The following is a 6,729-nucleotide window of genomic DNA, read 5'->3' as shown; positions in this document are numbered from 1 at the left end:
AAAGCTGTCAAGAATCACTTGGCAGCTTCTGCTTAATAAGTCAGTAATCTCAGCAGTGCTTCTGCAAACACAGTAAACGGCATTGTTCATCATCAGTAACGTCAGTATTTCTCTGGAAAAGGAGCTGTCTCAGGGAAAGAACCTGTTTTTGATTTCCTTCCTCTGCTAAGGGTAGCTGCTCTTGTAGCCTCTGAGTTCATTTTCCCATTGACCATTTTGGTTAGTGGTTTCAGCGTCTCTGCCTGTGCTGAGTAACTTGTAATGCATTGGCTGTTTCTAAAAATAAAGGTCTATGTACATTGCAGGAAACTCTAGCTCACGCTCCTCTCTTGTATTTTTTCCACTCAGAACTTAAGATGTTACCAGATAATGCTTTCAACTTTCCTTGCAATATACTGAAACTGCTAGAATGGGAAGGGAGAATCTGACCACATTGCTTCAAAAATACTGATGAACCATTGGCTATAATACAAGCTCCTAATCTCTATATCCCCTAATACGCCATAATAATCCTCCAGCACCTCCTGCGCTGTTTCTTTGAGTCTCCCAGTGAATTTGACTGAAAAGGGACTTTCTTTCTCACTTATCCTTCACTTCCCTGTCTCACAATTCACTCTAATATCCACGTATTTTGTACATAAAGACAGTAACACTCGCCAGCAAATTGTCCCACTACCACATTTATAGTCTAGGAACACTGTATATTCTTTCAAATGCAGGAAGCCTCAGAAGTGTTAAGCACAGTGCCTACTGTAGCTGTTTTCTTGGACTACAACTGATGACACTTTTCCTTGCCAGAGACAAAGTGCTAGCAGAACAGCTAGCTAATAAGAAATTGGCTGGCTGGGCCTTTGCTAAATAGTCTTCAGGAGGCTGTTCTGTCAACACAGCTGTATTGCCATATTTCTCTATTTTTCCAGGCTTCAGAGGAAGCATTTCCAAGATTTTGCATGGTGTTTGTTAGTAGCCCATTTACCCAGACAAGCAAACCCAAAGCAGTTATTGCACTGGAAGAGGGAAGCAGAGAAGAGGTTGATCACCTTCTGAGGCAGATTGTAAACCTGGTCCAGCACTATAAAGGTGTGGACCATCTGACTTTAAGAGTGCCCTACAGTGCAAGGATGCACAACATGATGCAAGCCATCACTCCAGCTCAGCAGCATTCCATGCTCCCACTGTTCAGTTTGCTCGGATAGAAGCAAACACTGCTGCAAAGAGAAATTCAGAGGCATAATAAACACATCACCAACGGGAGGCAGTGTTCAGCAGCTCCACGGAAGATTGCAGAAGAGGCCATACACTTTAATTAGGTGATGATCAAGACTGTCTGGAGGGATGTGAAGCAATACTGGGTGACACACCGTAAATGTCAGTGCTCGAGGCAGCCAGCAGCTACACTGCATAGTGAGATGTACGGAGTTATGGCTGCAGCCCAAGTGTACCAGCAGGTCATGCTCATAAACGCTGTGCAGAGAGATGAATCCTTATGGGAAGATGTCCCTTCCAAATTTATCCTTCACAGTTCTTTCAACACTGAATTTATTTTCAGGTTTTAGACTTGGAGAGGGGAACAATTGGAAAAAAAGGAGAGACAATCTCATCAGAACAATCTGAAAAACATTTTCAGTAAATACTCAAAACCATTTTCATGTAGTTAGAGATCTAGTATGTGACCTGATGCCTGTATAAGCACAGAAAGAAAGGAAAACATTTACCAGAGCAACTTAAAAATGAAGGCAATGATTTCCACTCGCATTGCACTACAGCACTTTGCCTTTGTGCACAGCTGAGACAAGGCTCCTGTGGAACACACACTCGGTGCTGGAGCAGAGGGGTATTTGTAGTGATGAGTGGGAAGCCCTTACTCACTTCTCATCCACACAGTGCCTGGCTCCAAGCTGTGTTTTTCATATTCTGCTTGTTTGAATGTTGAAATCCCTGCAGACGTGAATATACAAATACATGCTTCAAGGAGATGGTGCATGCAGTGTGCGCTAGCGGAGGACTTAAGTGGATAAAACAAATCCAGCACACTGGAACTCTCTCAGTGCTCTCCTCTGCGCACACATTGCAAGTCCGAGCAGCCAGCAGGGTACCTGCAGCCACTGTTTGTTTACAGAGATACTGTCATTTTGATAACCTTATTTTATTACTGGTTATTATTACAATAATTATAACCAGTAATACTAAAGACAACGTGCTTGCAGCCATAGGAGCCCACACCTTGGCCTAACATGCTGTCCTGGTTTCAGCTGGGAGGGAGCTGATTTTTCCTTTGCAGTGTCTGGTATGATGCTATGTTTTGGCTTTAGGAGGAAAACAACGTAGATAACATGCTGATGTTCTAGTTACTGCCAAGCAGGGCTCTTCAGATATTTCAGTTTCTCAGCTTCTCGTATTGTCATGCCAGTGAAGGGTTATATACATATACACAATAATGTAACTATTATTCTTTTCTCCTTCTTCTATTTCTGTCCTAGTTTTTATCTCAATCCATGAGTTCTCCCCCATCCCACTTGGCTCAAGGATCACTGTGATGCTGGTCTAGCTTGCAGAATGAATGTGATCAAACCAAACTCACACAAGCAATGAAAACCATCATTAGGGTCAATTTAAACTTGAGCAGTATGAATCCCTGTCTCCAACGAGTCTCTCTATCTCTTTTCTTCTCCAAACTTTGGTTCTAAGTTCCTGTTATAGCAAATGACATTTCAGGGAGAATGTACATCGGATATGCACATGGTAACCCCTGAAAACTTAAATATGAGCCAGCACTGAGAGTGCTGAATGCTACTCAACTTGCCTTTGACTTCAAACTGGCTTTTATTTTACTGTCCTCTCCTACTGCCCTCTACATGAGATCAAGAGCCCTGTGAGTAATCATCACTAGTGTAGCAGTTGTACTTAAACACTGTAGTGCAGCATCTCAAAATGCCTCTCAATTTAGGTATTAACTAGCAATCAATCTTCAACCTAAGGACAATATGACTGAAGGCTGTGGCTTTCAAAATCCAATACACTCAAAACTGTCTCTGCTCAGCAAAGATGAAGAAGAATCAGAAGGGTACTTAAGGTATTCACTGGTGTCGGTCTGAGTTAATAGAGAGGAACAGAACAAATCAACTGGGTCCAAATTTCTCCCATTTTACTTCTAGCATGGATGAGAAATACAGAGCAGTGCCAATAAAATGATGGTTCCTTGATCAGGCAGCCCACAGCCAGCAGACTCTGAGTCATCCTGAGTTTTCTTCACCTATCTTTGTAGATGCTAAAGCCAAAGAGATCATTTCCATTTCATAACTGTCAACTGTAAATCCTTCAGTTGTTTAGGATCCTATTTTTTCCTTTGCATTGAGCTTTCCTCTGCCATTTCTGAGTATTAACACACCAAAAGTCAATGAATCTGATGTTCTTTCTACTAATTTTAGCATGGAACAACCTGAGTTGGAAGAGACCCACAAGGATCACCAAGTCCAACTCCTGGCTCCATGCAGCACTACCTAAACATCACACCACGTATCTGGCAGTGTTGTGTCTGACACAAGCACTCCTTGAACTCCATCAGCTTGGGGCTGAGCAGCGCCTTGGGGAGCTGGTGCTGTGCCTGACCATCCTTTATACGAAAGATTTCAGCTCCTTCAGTTTTTGGACAGTTTAAATCTTGCAGGATCCAAAATCATCACACATTTACTCAGCATCTTCCAAGGTGCAATCTTATCGTTGGAGCTTTCTCACAGAATAAAAAAGATATAATTTAATTAGAATTTACCCAATTAAAATATTAATGGACCTGCATTCTTTCACTTCCTGTTAAGCTGAACTGAAATTGCCCACTCTATTGGACTTCCTGTCAAATATATGCTTATTGCTTAATGAATTTAGAAGATCTGGCAGAAAAGCTTAAAATTATTTTGGCACACATTATTTGTTTTGACAACTTACAGCTTTTTTTTTTTTTTTTTTTTTTTTAATTGTCATCCTCTAAAATCCTTGGAATCAATTAGAAATAAAAAAAATATAAAGAAGAAAAAAAACCTATCTCTACTGGACCACACCAGAATGGGCTGCAATGCAAGATGAAGCTCCTTACACCAGCTCTGTAGTGCCAAGGTCTGTACTCTTTTAGTGATGCTGTGAAGGAGGCTTCTCAGTCCTCTGGACAAGAGAAAAAATGATTTGCTTGCTGACTAAGAAGCATACTTGATGACTTACGTGAAGATTTCTTCAAAATCAAGATCTGGGAGGCCCCAAATGAGGACCTACAGCTGCCATGGGGTGCGTTTCAGCTGGGCAATGATTCAGATATCAGAACTAAATCCCTATCACACAGTCTCAGTAATTAATCTCTTATCATATTCCTTGGCTGTTGAATCCCACCCACCAAACAGAGCTCCTGCCATGATCAGTTTCTGAAAGCCCTGTCAACAGCCATCCTCATATCACCGATTTCTAAATCCAGTCCCTCTCAGGTGCATCCCTCTATCTGTAAAAAACAGAAACCAAGGTAGAGTCAAAAGCATTATTTCAATAACAGCCCTGTCAGTAACTGAAAAACAGCTATTCAGAGGTTACTTTGTGGATGACATAGATTAACACAAACAGGCATGAAGATCCAAACAGATTAACCCAGGTATGTTTATTCCATGCCAGTTCCCATAATTGCTCTCCACTACTACATCCAACCCTTACTCACTTGCTACCACTCCCACGGCTTTCAACGAGCAGCCCAAGATCAGTATCAGCAATCACCTTCACGCAGAAAATCAAGCTGTGGACATCTGTGCTCCTCCTGCAGAAGCCTAGAGCAGCCAGGAGTTGTGTCACCCACCCCAGGAGCCTACATGGAGTTCTGCTTTGCCAGGGTTGGCTCCCTGTCGACAATCATGAGCACAACCCACTTCCCATTTCAAGGACAGATTGTTCTCCCTCTGCTAGACCAGGAATGTTTAAGCTGATAACCCCTATTTGTTTGCTCCCATCCTTGCTACTACTGAGTCAGAAAGAGGAGTGCAGTGAAACCAGGAGCTAAATCCATGATTTTTGCCTAGAGAAATCTTCGCATAGAAGTATCCTTGAGGAAGAAGAGCTTGAAAGAAAGCTATGGAGATCAAACTAATGTTGTTGAGTTTGATGGCAGTCACTGTGCTCTCTCACTCTTGCCATCAGACTCTTGTGTTCAGCCACAGATCTGGCAGCTTGTCCCCACAGCAAAACTATGAGTACACGCAGCAGATTGACCCTGCCACTCCTCCTTTTGTGCCAGAGCTGAATGTACAGCTCTTTGTATGTCCTTCACAGCACTATTTGTAAAGTTTAAGATATCAGCTCTGTACAATCAAGAGAGATATTAGCGGAAGGAGTGCAGTGACCTCTTCTTTGCCTTTCCTTTTGATTCATTTGTCCCATGGAAGCATGGATATTTTAATGGTCCATTTTGTCACAATGCTGGACATTTTCTTGCAAATGAGTGTTACGAAAAGTGTTCTTCAAGTACCTTCCTTAGCAGAAATTCATCCTTTTCTTAAGCAGCTCTTCTTCAGAATGGCCTATCCCTGAAAACTGAGGTTTGCTCTGGGTCTTTAGATGAAGCACTTCAGAACAAGTTGTATTTATTGAAAGCTCTCAGCCAAAGTTTTTCTTCTGGGATGAAACAAGGTTATGAGAGGATACCTGCAAAAACCCTTAGGTACTTCTTGTGTTGCTTTTCTAACTAGTTTCATCTTCCTGTCTCATCTTTCCTTAGAAGTGTGTGATACAGGTGGACTGCCTAACTCAAAGTCAGCATCCATGGTTAAGGCTGGGTAGATCCTAACACTGAAATGTCTCCTTACCTCTTGTCACAACAATGCACATCTGTGCATTCATATATACCTCACATTCTCATACTAAATGCTGGATTCACCTTTGAACACATCATACCATAGGAAGCAGAAGTTCTTTCCTGCAAACACAAAGCTAGTGGGTTTGCTCTGTAACAACAGTCTGCAATGGAGGAAGTTTATCTCATCCTAGTTTGAGCTTTGGCTGTGCTGTTATCACATGCAGTGCACATGTGTACATACAAATGTGCTGTTTTCATCAGACAAGGGATTCATCTTGAATTACCAGATCTAGCAGCATAAAAACATGCCTTCAGAATACTTTTCATAACCCAAACACCGATTTTGTTTCTTTATCCTGAAATCAGTGAAACAAGCAAGGACCAGCATACTGCCCATGTTGGAGACAGTGTTCCAGGTTTTCTTTCTCCATAGGGCTCATGTCCTATGTCTGCTTTATCTATGTACTTTAGGTACTCCATTTAGATGACATTTCTCAGGTATGTGAATAACTTGGATATCATCACCTCGTCCTCTCTTAGGAAGAGCTGCTACCCTACTTGCTGTGGGAAAAAAAGCATGAAAGAGCTCATGGACTTGTAAGCAGTGGCACAAGACACCTCAGACTTGCTTTGCAATTAGCGGAGAGCTAATCAATACCTACCTTTGATTATCAAAATTATCTCCTGGAATTTTTTTCTCTTCATTGACTGTAAGAGGAGATCTCTGTGACAACTTCAGCTGCACTACAGGCATATAAATCTAACAGTATATCCCACCCAGGAAGTCTCCTGTTGGCAAAGAATTGCTCAGTCAGAGCTAGCCAGGAGAGACAATCCTTCCTGTTTAACTGTTTCCCTGAAACCACATGCACTGCAAAACACATGGAGGAAGAAGGGAACAGAAATTA

This window comes from Tetrao urogallus (genome assembly GCF_951394365.1).
Source record: "Tetrao urogallus genome assembly, chromosome: 14".
In the NCBI taxonomy this organism is placed as follows: Eukaryota; Metazoa; Chordata; class Aves; order Galliformes; family Phasianidae; genus Tetrao; species Tetrao urogallus.
This window is presented reverse-complemented; position numbering follows the sequence as displayed.